At 41.2% G+C, this 14,255-nt stretch overlaps 1 long non-coding RNA gene across 4 annotated transcripts in view; it reads right to left on the reverse strand.

Annotated features, from left to right (window-relative positions):
- The window catches only part of LOC124236921 (uncharacterized), a 70,570-nt gene extending 57,662 nt beyond the window's left edge, over positions 1–12,908 (reverse strand). For 2 of the 4 annotated variants that reach the window (XR_006887880.1, XR_006887881.1), the window contains exons 1-3: positions 12,759–12,908; positions 7,601–7,747; positions 3,074–3,158 (exon numbers count right to left, since the gene is read on the reverse strand). This is a non-coding gene — a long non-coding RNA (uncharacterized LOC124236921). Of the gene's footprint in view, positions 1–822; positions 3,159–7,600; positions 7,748–12,758 lie in introns of those variants that run through there. The other 2 variants (XR_006887879.1, XR_006887878.1) reach the window with 2 other exon arrangements.
- Positions 12,909–14,255: the final 1,347 nt, after the last annotated feature.

A 14,255-nucleotide genomic window follows, 5' to 3' on the forward strand; every position in this document is an offset into this window, starting at 1 on the left:
CACCTGCAGACATCCACTTCATCCACAGTCACCGCTTCAGAAAAGACTTATTGACCGTCTATAAGGAGCCAGGCACCGGAGGAAGCATAGAACTAAGACTGCCTGCTTTCACAGAGCTTCTGACTAGAGAGGGAGACGAAAAAATAAAGCACCAATGGAAATAAACTGCAATGTGTGCTGAATGCAGTACACCCGGCCGGGGCACCCAACCTTCCATGGTGGAAATTACATTTGAGCTGAGACCTGCAAAGGCTGGCAGGATTGAACCAGGAGGCAGCTCAATGTTTCTCAGCCAGAGAAGAGAAGAAACTTATAGAGCACTTTGGAAGTGACACGGGAGCTTTTGTGCCATTTGACACAGGTAGTAATTTTCCAAAACTGCCAAAGGAGCAAATATGAAATCGCCTTTGCCTGTTCTTAATGTCAATGCTCCATCCCCAGCCACCCGCTCTTCTCTCTCTGAAGGCTCTCCCTGGGTAATCTAACTGACAGCCTCCTAAATCCTCACACTTACATGGTGGTGACAGATAATCCATCTCCAAACCTGACTCCAGTGAGCTCTTGGGCTCCAGCCCTGAGTCTGTTTACTCCCTGGACGTCCCACTGGAGTGATCCCCAACACTGTGCATCCAACACTTGCAGAAGAGACTTTCCTCCCTTTCCCCCCCATAGCTTGCTCCTTCTTCTACGTTCTCCACAAAGCGCCTCCTACCACTCCCCATCCACCCAACTGCCTAAGCCAGGACTGGAAGCACCTGCCTTGTTCTCTCCCTCACCCTAACCCCTACCCAACCCATCAGTCATCAAACCCTGTGAACACCCCATTCTCACCATCTCTCCTCATCTGCCTGGCCCTACCACCGCCATCATCACAGCATTTGATCAGGTCTTCATGGCCTTTCACTTACACAATTGCAATAGGGTCCTGAGTGTCTTGCTGCCTCATCCCCAATCTGTTCTTCATACAGGTGCCAGAATAAAATTACAAAAAGGCACTGCATGTTATTCCCTTTAAAGCCATCAATGGCTCCCATGGTTCACAGACTAAAGTCCAAACTCCTGTGAAGCCCTCAGTATTTCACCTTTTTCTGCCTCTCAGCCTTACCTCTTGCTAAGAATCCCCCTTCATCTTGTGCTCCATACCCTGCCGATACCAAACTGCTTACAATTCCATGAAATCCTTATGTGGTTTCACACCTCCATGCTTCAGCTCCACTGCTCTCTCTGCCTGAAATGCCTTTCACCACCATCCCCACACCTTTACTCATCTTTCCAGTCGAGATCAACTTGTCTCTGAAGCTTTTCGTGATCACTATGCCTCTGCCCCAAATAGAACTGACCTTTTCCTCCTCTGTGTCTCCACTACTTCCAGGACAGACTTGTTCCACAGCACGTTGGTTAGAGTGGGCCCATCAGTCTTGCACAACGCCTGCCTATCTGATTGTTTCATCGACACAAACACCATTCATGGACCAATATTTATTGTCCACAATGAGTAGGTCCTGCGGCGAAATGATGGAGAGGTGGAAAAGGCAAACAAAAAACAATCCTTGCCCTCATAAATTATTTACTGTCACAAAAGAAAACCTTTCAGTCCAAAAGTCAAAAGCCCTCCCAGGATAGACCCTGAAGCTAATACAGTTTAAGAGAGCTTAACGTAGTTTAAGGGGTCTGATTTATAGAGGGCTCTTCTGAAGTCCTGTGCTAATTTTGTATTTTTAATTTCAGGTCTTTTTTCTGAAAGGGGGTCCCTTTGTATGTATTTCAGGCCCCACAAAACCTGCACCCACTTCTCATTCCAGGGATTAGATCATTGTCTGTGGTCAAGGATTTTTGTAAACAAAGCTTCAAGAAAAGTCAATAGTGACTCAGGGAGGGTTGGCTGGTGGTGGCACCTGCTTCTTCCTGGGCTGGCCTGACTGAGTGTTGAGTGGAAGTGGCTCAGGGCCACCCCTCAGTGCTCCCCTGGAATATAGAGGGGGTTGGCTGACCTCTGGCCGAGAGTCTTCTGTTCTCTCTCTCATCTCCTCCTACCCACAATCCCTAAAAGAGAAGTGATTTAGAAAACAAGGAAAGAAAAAGAAGAGAATACTTCAAGGAGAGCAGAATACCATGGTTCTGAGCTACTAACAGAAAACGCATCATACTGTCTCCCTAATGCCATGAAGTTCACACCGATCCTGTCACATGACTGCAATTTCAGGGCAAAACCTGTTTGCTGTGGTTGGGAAATGAGGGGAAGAGGGAAGTTAGAAGCATGAGGAAAAGGAAGGAAGGACCTGTGACAAAGGCCAAGAACGTGACTAACAGTTCTTCCTCGTGTCACTTGTGGCCTCCCCGGGCACAAAGAGGGAATAATGGGCTGGGATCCTGTCATCCACATTCCTTCTCCCTACCCCACCCTCCCTCTGCATTTCCTTCAGAATCAAGTCAGGCGGGGCACAGTGGCGCTCTTGGTAAAGGCGGAAAGAGGAATGCGTGGACCGGCAGTGTGTGTGGGCGGGGCTGGGGGCGGGGTCTGAGTCCAGTTTCTGGTTCTGGCTTGGACAGGTTTCAGATCTTCTGAGGCCCCAAGCACAGAAATGACCATGAGGCCACCACTGCTCCCATTACATAATTCAAATAAGACTAATATTTTTAAATGAGACATAACTTCCCTGCATGCTGAAATTAGGATAACTGTTTTTCTGGATTTTGTGATTTTTATGTTTGGACAAGCTGGTCAGAATTGAACCTCTCTCTCTGCCCCATCCGGATCTATGCTTGGTTTGCCTACCTACCACCACCCAGCGCTTATTGATGGTAGGACCTTGGGAGAGTCCCTTACCACTCTGGGGCTGGTCGCTCATCTGTAACGCTGGTGTGTCATGTTCCTTTAATCCCCATGATTCTATTAGAGATCATTCTCTTTCATCTTTCAGAACAAAACAGTGTAAAATACTTCCGCTCTGCCTTGTACATCCTCCTGACTTGCACAGAATAGACAATCCCAGTCTGCGTGAGAGACAATATCCTACGTATTCAGTAATATATCTGATTTTACTCATTCTACAAATATTCACCATATACCTACCATTTAACAGCTGCTGAGTGTACAGTGGTGAGCAAAGCAGGTAAACTCCTAGCCTTGTCCAGTTTACTTCCATGGAGCTTGTAATCTATTGAATACAGTGATGGAAACTGGGATCAGCCCAGGTGTCCATTTCCAGAACCTACTCTCTTACTCACAATCCAGTATGGTGGTGAAGATCCTGACTCTGCAGTCAGGTGGCCTGGGTTCGAAACCCAGTTCTGTCACTGCCTTGCTTCCTTCAAGGTCACTTCCTGTGTGACCTTGAGCAAGTTTCTTAACCTCTCTGTTCGGCTATCTCCTCATCTTTAAAACCAGGCTAACAAAAGCAAGTCCACATGCCCGAGCTGCATCTCTTGACATACTTGTTATTGGCATGACTATTCTACTGCCAGACCTCGTGCTGCTGCTCAGGACTGGAGGCCGTGGCCTTGCTCCAGAGCTCTTGCCTGCTTTTGGCCAAAGAAGGAAGGATGACTCTCTCCCCAGTTTGTGTCTTACGCTGGCATCTGTGTTAAGCACCACTACTCTAACGTCATACTGAGTTTGTAGAGAAAACAGCCTTTTGAGTTTTCACTCAAGGCCCAGTCTATCTTCATCACCCTCCCCTCTATGGCTAAAAAAGTATCCTTGGGGGCTTATATTAGGAGATCATGTGTAAATGTAACCCGGGTTTCACCTGTCCCCTCATCCTTCTCTTCGAGCTCCGTATCATCCCTTCCCCCAAAAATGAATTCACTTCACAAAAAAACATTGCAGAGAAATGTGTACTTTACACAAGATTCACGGAAACTAAGGAAAAGAGGGTTAGCAGCACCTACTCTACAGCTGACCGTGTGACCGTTGCTCGTCTCCAGATCCCCCTTTCCTACCCAGTTGCCAGCACAGGTGCCATTCTTGCCCCTCCCAGCAGCGCCCTGCCTCATTGTTCCTCTCCTCCCATTACCAGTGTCCACTCTCCTTAGAATCATAAATTGCAAATTGCAAAAGGTACAAAGGGGCGGTTATAAATACCAGCAAAAATTTCTGTCACATGAGATGCCACTTCATATTCAAAAACCCCACCAGCCCGTCACCACCAAAGCGTTGTCATTGGGTGGAATTTGTCTACCATCTGCCTCTGCCTTCAGGATCAGTCCTGCACTAAAAGCCTCCTTGGCCTCTTGTGAAAATTGCCTCCAGGCAGGCCAGCCCCCTTTCCAGCAGATGCGGCCCGAACGCTGGTGGGGACCAAGCAGTACTCCTCATTGAGATAAAGATGCTGGTTACAGGTTACAGTTTCTTCCCATCTGATCCTTCCAAAGCAGCCTTACAGTTTACAGCTCAAAGCTGTGCTCAGTGCATTAAATTTTCCCCATTGTTCTTTAGGTTTCAAGCCTTCCCTGATCGTACTTTCCTGCATCCCACCCCCAATGAAACTATCTGCTTCCTACGTGTTTTCTGTAGCACCCCCACTTGCCTCTACACGTCACTCAACGTTCTTCATTATAACTCCCTGTGTTGTACGTCCTCTAGTAGACTCTAAATTCTGTAAGAGCAGGGGTTGGCACTGTTGCATCCCCAGTACCCCATACAGTTCCTGACCAGTTAGGAGCCCAGTATATGCTTGCTGGATTAAGGGATGAATGAATGACGCGGCTTTACTATTGACTATCCTCATTATAAGGTAATACGTGTCCTGGTCTCCATGGCCAGTCTCAAGTGTGAGAAAACCAGAGTGCCAAATCTGTCAATACAAGGCTCCACTGTGCTTTTATTAAGTTCACCCGGGTCTAGGTTAACTTCAGAATTCTCTCCTTCCCCTTGACTCTGCTAGGGACACATAAAAGATACCGCTATGGATTTATTTCATTTTTCATTTCTTCTTCTTTCTCTTATCTCTTCTAACCATAAAACAAAAGAGCCCCACAACCTCTGGAGGTGAATAGACGTGGGCGCAAAACCCAATTTCACCGCTTACTAACTTTATGATCTTGAAAAGTTAATACATTTCATTTTCTTGCCTATAAGATGAGGCTACCTATATCTATATCATAGGGTTGTCAGAGAATTAATTGGTGCAAGTAGGGCCTCCTGGTTCAGAGTAAGACTTTGGTAAATGTGAAACCTATTAAACGTCTCTCCTCATCCTTTTCCCTTAACTCCCATTATTGCTCCACTCTGGATGTTTGATAGCCTCAAAATGCTCACCACTTGATTTTTTTATACCTTTTGCAATTTTCCGTTCATGATTCTCTACCCTCCCACCCCATCTGGCCCCAGAGCTGCTTCTAAGCCTTTCTTTTTGTCTTGGCATTTTGCAGTTTCACTATGATGCATTTAGGCACAGATATTATTTATTTATCCTATTTGGGCTTCCTTAGGCTTCCTGATTTTGTAGATTGGGTGTCTTTTATCAGGTCAACCATTAATTTTCCAGAAAAGCAGCTGCCCTACTCTGTCTTCTCCTTTTTTGGCACTGATTAGATTTATTTTGGATCTAGCCTTTCTGTCTCTTGACCTCTCCTTGATATTTGCCTTCTCTTTTACTCACTGAGCTTCATTTTGGGTAATAGCTTCTGTTCTAATATTAATTTTCTTGTGAGCTGTGTCTAATCCACTATTCAACCAATACATTTAGTTCTTCATTTCACTCATGTTTCATTTCTGTAGGTTCCAATTGATTTGATTCTATTTTAATTGTGCTGGGTCTTTACCTATAATTTTAAGACTCTTCTTTATTCCTTAAAATATATAATTTATACTTTTCTTTTTAGCATACATGTCTATTAACTCCAAAATATTTGCAGAGTTCTCTGTCTCTTTTCTGTTGGCTCTCACTCTTCATATTTTCTTTACTTATATATATTGTATTTTTATTTTATTTTTTAGAGCTGCTCATCTTCCTTAGGCCTTTATCAGTGGAGATTCTTTAAGGCCCAGGGAAAGGTGGGTTCCAATAGAAGGGATTTCCACCTGTTCTATGACGTGCCTTAGCATTACCAGTCTAGGATCACTTGACATACTCTTGGCTTAAGATTTTTCAGGCCATCACAGGTAGTGGGAATTCTGTCTTCAAACACGTTTGAGGGCTAGTTTATGGTTAGTAATTTGCAGGAGATTTATTTTAAACTCTGCTTATCATCAAGGTTCATACAGCTAGTGTTTCTTGAAGTACCGGGGGGAGGGGGCAATGTGCATGGTGCATGCAGGTTTATTTCTGGTTCACCCTCACAGTAACAGAACAGTGCTTTGGTGTCTAGTTTTACAGAGGGCGTGTCTCTTATTAAGCTTCCTGTGTTTAGTGAGCCCTGGGCTTTGCTTTCCGTTCCCATAAAACTGCAAAGATACAAAAATTAACCCTCAAGTTCATCCAGGTCAAGAAATACCCTCAAAAGATGTACTCTGTTTCCCTCTCTGGTTCCCACCTTCATTTAATTCACAGCCTGAGTATTCTAGCTCATGGATACAATCGAGAATTTTTTCAACCAATATTTTAAGCTGTTCTTAGTAACAAGCTCAGTCTGGGCACCCAGTACACCGGGTTGCCCTTTGCAGTTTGTGCCATCTGATATTGAGCCAAGTTGCCTGATGACCCTGCTTGGTGATCAACCTAATATAAAGCCACAGTGTTTAAACCATTATGCTAAGATTTATCTTTCAATGAGTCAGTTGCAATATCTTCCTCCACTCTTTTTGCCTTAAGCAATAAAACATTGCTGGCGGGGGGCCAACCTGGTGGCCCAACGGTTAAGTTCCCACCTTCCACTTCAGGCAGCCCAGGGTCCCCCAGTTCGGATCCTCAGTGTGGACCTAGGCACCGCTTGTCAGGCCATGCTGTGGCAGGTATCCCACATATAAAGTAGAAGATGGGCACAGATGTTAGCTCAGGGCCAGTCTTCCTCAGCAAAAAGAGGAGGATTGGCAGCAGATGTTAGCCTGAGGGCTAATCTTCCTCAAAAAAAAATTTTTAAAAAACATGGCTGGAGGAGCCAGGCCCGTGGCTGAGTGCTTAAGTTTGGGGGCTCCACTTTGGTGGCCCAGGGTTTCACTGGTTCAGATCCTGGGTGTGGACATGGCACCGCTCATCATGCCACGCTGAGGCAGTGTCCTACATAACAGAGCCAGAAGGACATACAACTAGAATATACAACTATGTACTGGGAGGTTTGGGGAGAAGAAGAAAACAAAAAGAAAGAAGATTGGCAACAGATGTTAGCTCAAGTGCCAATCTTAAAAAAAAAAACTGATGGAGAAAAAAGAGAGATGAAGATACAGTTAACAAAGAATCCTGATTTTGGACCCTGTAAAGGAGTCCTAGCCAGAGCTTGGACTGTTTTCTTTGCCTTGCCCCATTTAGGGTTCTGCAGAGTTGGCCTTCACATCAGGAAAGTTGCTTGTTTACAAATGTTTGAACATTTCTCACTGACCCAGGGTTGGGTGTGCCTTTGGAATAACAAAAGATGAATAAGCTAAATCAATTTAATTTTATCCTTATTTTGAAGGAAGTATTGAAAGTAAGCAATAAAAAATAAAATTAGGAATATATACCTGGATTCCAGCTTGTGAATTTGTTTCCACAACACACATCCCAGATGCACCAAAATAGACTATTAATCTGGAAAGGAAGAGAGATCAGCTAATTCAACCAGCTCCCATTACTGATGAGGAAACCAAATCCCAGGGAAGTGATGTGACCTGTATAACATCACACAATAGAAGCAATTTCAGGACTGGGTTTCCTGATTCCTAGGAACTAATTCTTTCAAACTACATCGTGCTGTCACGTAACATGCAGGTTATGTTTCACCAAAGAATAATAAACATTCTTAATAAACTTGGTAGATAGTGTAAATTTAATTTATTTTGAGGACCTAATGACAGAGGTTTATGAAAATTAAGCAAAAATAATCTATCGGAACTCAAAAACAAAACGAAAAACAAGTTAAAAAGGAAACCTTCCATTACAGGGTATAGATTAACCTTTTTATTTTCTAGTATCTTACTTGTCTTTACCAGTTCTGTAATGAGAAAACTAGGACACGTCAAAGTTACTTAAGGCTGCCGTTATTATTATGAAAGATAAAACTTTTAAGATTTACATCTTTTGCATTCCGAAATCAACTTAGAAATTTATTTAGATATTTAAAAATAAATATCTTTCATTAGGCTTCTCTGCCGTTATCACTACTTATAAGACCCAAATACATTATAAGGAAGGAGCTATAGAGCTATAGGTGAGGTTGAATGTGAACTGGAGAGCTCGCAGGAGTGAACCTCAGAACTCAGTTAAATAAATGAGGTCAGAGCTAGAGACAGAGCAAGAGACAGGGAGAAGGGTCAAGTATCCTTATCCTTCCTCATGCTAAGGCAGAGCAAATCCCCTTGACTCAGGAACCATGAAGGTCTCTTGGGCACCAGAACCAAATCACAGAAGTGATCATGTCAGCACAGCTCTGATGGATGACATTTGAGGCATCCACTCATAACACGTGAATAACTGTATATTCAGAGTCACCTATTTTTAACTTTATTGGATATTACACAATTGTGAATTTCTCTCTAAGGGAGCAATAACAACTCACACTTGAGATTATTTTTGGATATACTAGAGCTTTAACCTCCTGTTTCAAAAATATAATCCAAGATTCCAATATTTAACCCAAGCTTTTTGTTGCCAGTACATTCCAGACTCTCCAGGTTTCCAGTCACCTAGGGGTAATCAGATCCAGCAGATCCAGCAGAGATTTTTGTTTGTTTTCTTTTGTTTTAAGTAGAGACATAGAAAGTCCACTTATCTAGCCCTGGTTTTGTTTCTCATCTGCAAGAGATCAAAGTTAATATGAAAAGTATCTCCAGCTGGATATGTTGTGAAATCAAAAGAAATGCGTCTTGTGTCAGGAGAGTGTATTTTTGAATAAAGTCTCACGAGCAAAAATTGAAGATGGGTAAGCATACCATAATAAAAAGTGCTCAGTCAACGAAATGTAAAAAAGGGGATTAGTCTATAGAAATCAAACTCTAAAAAATATAAAGTAAAAAAACATGGCAACATTATTAGCAAAAATTACCAAGAGTATCAAGCAATATGCTGTGTAACTAGTTGTGAAGAATGACTCTTGAAAGAAATATCATTTCTTCCTGACAGAGTTTTTGCTCCAACATGAACACAATGATACAGATACTAGCAAAGAAAAAAATGGACACCTTTTTAATGCTATTGCCCAAGAGAAAATTCGCCTAACTTAACCTTCATATTTCCAAAATTTGTTTAGCTATTTTTAGGGATTTTCCTCCAACTGAAAATTTTACGAACATGAAGAAAAAGGTTAATGGAAGAAACAAATCAGAGGACAGAGTTTGTGGAAAATGGAGCAAGGATAATGAGAACAGAAGGAGATTGAACCAGAGAGGGTGCCATGGACAATCCATCCACTCATTCTTTCTTTTTTTCTTTCTTCAACAAATATTTATTGAGCCTCTATTAAGCGCCAGGTATTCTTCTAGGACTGGGATATGGCAGGGAACAAGATGAAGCATTTTCTTCCGTGGGGTTTACAGTCTAGCGCAGGGGTTGCCCAACTTTTCCATAAAGGTCCGGACAATAAATATTTTAGGCTTTATGGGCCACACAGCCTCTGTGACAACTACTTAACTCTGCCATCATAGGTGCCAAAGCTGTCATAGAAAGACAAACAAATGACCATGGTTGTGTTCCAATAAAATTTTATTTATTAAAACAGATGGCAAGACAATTTGTCCTTTAAGCCATGGCTTGCCAACCTCTGTTCTAAGTGGAAGGGGAAAGGAAATGTCTAAGATCGTTTCAGGACGTGATAATGCCTCGAAGAAAAGTAAAGCTGGTCGAGGCCATAGAAGGAAATGAGGTGAGGGAGCCGCTATTTCAGAATGTTTGAGGTCTTCCTAATGAAACGAAGCAAAGGAGCGCGTGAAGTGAGGCTGTCAGAGAGGATGGGATCCGGCACACGGTGGAAGGCTTGACTCGAAACAAGAGCCTGGACAATTACTCTCTTATAATAGGAAAGAAGGCAAAATATAACATTACAGAGGCAGGTAAGTTGGCATCTATGGTTGGGAAAACGTGGATGTTCTTTCTGGTCGCTGATGGAAAGTGATCATTAGGGCTACACTAACCACACCTACCTTCTTCTCTTAGTCTAATTCTATTCTCTACTCTCTGAGGACAAAAAATTCAGTACGCATTGTAGGCAGATAAGAAATCTACAGAAGGATATTTTATAGCTTTTTTTAAAGGAGGCAAGAGATGTAGCTGGGGAGCAGGTGGAAGGACATTCCAAGGATGAGTAGTGGATGGTGCGACAGCTTTGAGGAATGTCGTATGACCTGGACATAGGAATTGAAATCAGATTGCTCAACTGAGAGTGTGTACTATGAGGTGCAATGACTGCTATTACGTGAGGAAGGTGGGAAGAGATCGGAATAATTTAGAATACGTTATTAAAAGTTTAAATTCTATTTATTAATCAGCAATATTGTCAATCCACGGGGGCCCTGCAGGGTTCTGTGAAGGGGAAGTAAAAGGCAATACTTGAGGAAGGTGAAACTTTCTATTAATAGCTACTGTACTAAGAGGCACCAATAAAGAGGCCTGTTGTTCCAGTTCAGTTGGGGTCATCTCTGGCTCGTCTCACAAAAGATATCAAAGTAAGAGTCAACAAGGCAAATTTTATGTAATCAAAGCTCATGAGAAAAATTCTGATAGAGACAACTGCTGTACTTGAAATGATATAGTAGCCAGCATAGAATTGGAAACAGACATAGAGAAAAAGAAACTTGATAATTAAGAATGATCCATACATATGTAGAATTAATTTCTAAGATCTAAAGCACTACAAATAAAATCTTATTTTATGAGAAATGAATTCTGGAAATCACTCATGTCCAGACAAGAGTGATTCCTGTGTGAGTCAGAGCTAACAGTGCCTCTCCTGGAAGATTACGTTATACCAGGTAGATGTCTAGTGGGTGTAAACTCTGTTTCAAAATATGAGGGCAATGGGGCATGCTTGTCTCATTTCTTATGCCTACTTATAGCTTGACTCAAGGCTGCCTGAAGTTCAAAACCTTTGTTCTCCAAGAACAATCAATTCTTAAAGCAAAGTTCATCCAAAGAAATTAGCAACTGACAAGGCACCTTCACTTTTAGACTCAACACCTCAAAATAAAATCATGAAATTTGTACACCAACCATAGAAATAAACCCTAATTCAAGACACCTTCTCAGAGAGCAGCAGCGGTGCTCACACTCTACAGTAAGCCTACTTGCCCTTCCTGCAAAGCCTGAGAGCTTGAAGGGGAAGCGATGGAGAAAAGGCAGATTGAGCTGCCGGCGTGTAACACTTCTACCCAGGAAGTTCCTTACTCTCCTTTGGCTGAGTAAGTGACCGATGTTGTAATCTTGAGTAAGTCACAAGTTCCAAGCACTCAACTGCCTTCCATCTAGTAACAATGACCTAATCCTAACAAATCCTGAAAATACGAGACAAAACAATTTCCTTTTTGTGATTGCCAGCAGCCAACAGTAATAGGTGACTAAGGGGAAAAAATGGGAAAGATCCATAAAGCAAAAGTAATTCATTCTTCATCATAGAATCTCTACCATTAAGTTACAGATATTTCCTCTAGAAATGTTCTTTTTGAGCTATTTCAACATGGGCACTGAAATAGTTCATTCAAGAGCTAGGGTTCAATTTTTTCCACACAACCAGGTTTTCAAACTATGGCTCTTTGTCTAGGTGAGAATAAGTGGGCTAGAGTCTTTTTTGAATTGTTGTACTGTGTGTTCATGAATTTGTGTCCTAAGCTGCTAGTTTAATTAAAGAACTCTCTCCAAATACAACAAAAATTTATAGCTTTCCTTCAGGAAGCATGGCCTCACTTCCCAGCATGCACATTAGTGACTAGAAAGAATGAGGGCTTCAGACAGGTCTTCTTTCACAATATAAAATAAAGATTTTAAAATTTGTTTCATTATTATTTTTAATGAACCAAAAAAGGCAAAGAGTATAACATAGGGGTTAACTTGGCAGATTTTCTAATACAACAGATCTGGCTTCAAATCCTGGTTCTGTTTTGCAGCAGTAGGTGGAGGGAAAGCTACTAAATTGCTCTAAGTTCCACACTTTTCATTTGCAAAAGTGATGCCTAATCTATGCATATTGCTGTGGAGGTTAAATAAGAAAAATACATGGATAAAAATTCCGTACAAAATACATGTCACAGTTAATGCAGAATCTGACGCATAATCAAACTTGGTTTTTCCAAGTGAGGAAAAAGTGGACCCATGTCATGCCGTAGTTGAAAGTAATTTTATTCTTTACTTCTCAGCTATTCAGAGGCTTTAACAAATTTTTCTTTAGAAAGAAGTGATTTCTCAAATTCTTCACAATCATCCACCAAGTTTAGAGTAGGTATCACACCTAATGTTTTGCTTCTTTCTGGGGACAAACATAAATTCTACACCAAATCCTACAGTTTACCTCTATGTATTATTTCAGATCCCAAAAATATTAAAATTTTCAGCTATTTTGAAGAGAATATTTGTACATCAGACATCAAAATGTAGGTCACTGTTCTGGCAAATAATATCTTGCATTCTAAGAGTTTAGCAGAGCAGAAATGCTATAGGAAAATTAGGAATTAAAAAAATAGAGGGACTAATCCTTACCTTCTTTAGCCTCAGAGTATAAATAATCGAGCCTCGTAAATTACATGCCACTTTATGCTTCCCACAGTAAAAATAAAACAAAGGGCACTTGTAACAAACACAGTTCTCTGTGAGCCAATGGCATGCCTCCCTGCCCGGCACATTTCCTAAGCCAGGACTTGAGAAATCAGGTGACTTGGCAAAGAAAAATAAATAATGTAGATATTCATGGAAAGTCCATAACCCAGGACCGATGAGTAACTTGAAAATGCAGGCAAGAGTCTACTGCCCTTTTATCGTTTTTGCCTCTTGTTTCTATTGCCTTTTATTGCCTCTATTGATGGCAATAGAAGCTGTGAACATGGTAAGGAAAAAAGAGACTGCTAAAACGGACCTGGCACTGAGTCTTGTCACACAGCATTGCAGGTCAATGAGAACACAAGCCGAATTTGACTTGACCTTTTTAAAATCTTCACTGTAACCTTGATCACCCTCTTAATTGAATTATGGATCTCAGGTTGGTTGTGTCTTTAATGTTCTTCACTCATTTATATTAAATGGCTATTTGTTGTTGTTGTTGCTGTTTTGTCAATTGGTTCAATGAAAATGGCCATATCCAAATGGTCAAGAACAACTAAGCAGAGATGTTACTTGTCATAAATAATATATCCTATGAATATGTTAATTTATGACTATAGATTGTATTATGTAGCCCTTGGTAATGGATTTCTTCCCCTCTTGGTTGAAAAGAATTAAAAAGGACTTACCAATCACAGAGAGTTATTATGAAGAATATAATCAGGGTTATGGGGCTCGAAAAAAGTCTTTAAATTCAGTGTCCTATTTCTATGTAAAAAAATTTTGCAATTTATTAAAGATAGAGCCTATATTAATTATACATATAATATATGCATTATATGTATATAAATACGCAAATACTTTTTCAGTATGAATATACCTTTAAGTAATGTTATTTGGGGATAAAAGCCTGGGTCAAGAATTCTATGTTGTCAAAATAACCAAGATTTTCCTTAAAACAAGTGGGATGAATTAGAGAGAAGATTTTAAAAGATGTTGGAATATGTAATGGTAACGTCCTTGTGAATTCAGAAGAGTGAAGAACTGCTTCGTCTCGTTTGAGGAGAAAAGGCCATCTTATTCTAGTGAATAAGGTAACAAAAGATACAGTTAGACCAAATGAGCTGGCTATAGTTCTAAAACTAATTCTTCTGGGAGACCATTAAAACCCATATTTGAAAAAAAATCCTTCATGAATCCAATTCTTTGGCTTTGATTCCTTAAAGGTGGAAAAATGAAATCTGAGATCTAATAGCAACGAGTTCCAGATAGTTCTAAATGTGCAAGATCTGAACAACTTACTTCAGCCTAGAATTTAACTTATCCTGAGTCTACCCGGCTGTTTAGCTTTTAACAGAAATACCAGTCTGGAATGATCAGGAAGCATAAATCATGAGAGCCATGAGAGGAAGCCAGAAACTTGCACCTGGCACAACTTAT

Source organism: Equus quagga, chromosome 3, assembly GCF_021613505.1.
Source record: "Equus quagga isolate Etosha38 chromosome 3, UCLA_HA_Equagga_1.0, whole genome shotgun sequence".
Lineage (NCBI taxonomy): Eukaryota > Metazoa > Chordata > Mammalia > Perissodactyla > Equidae > Equus > Equus quagga.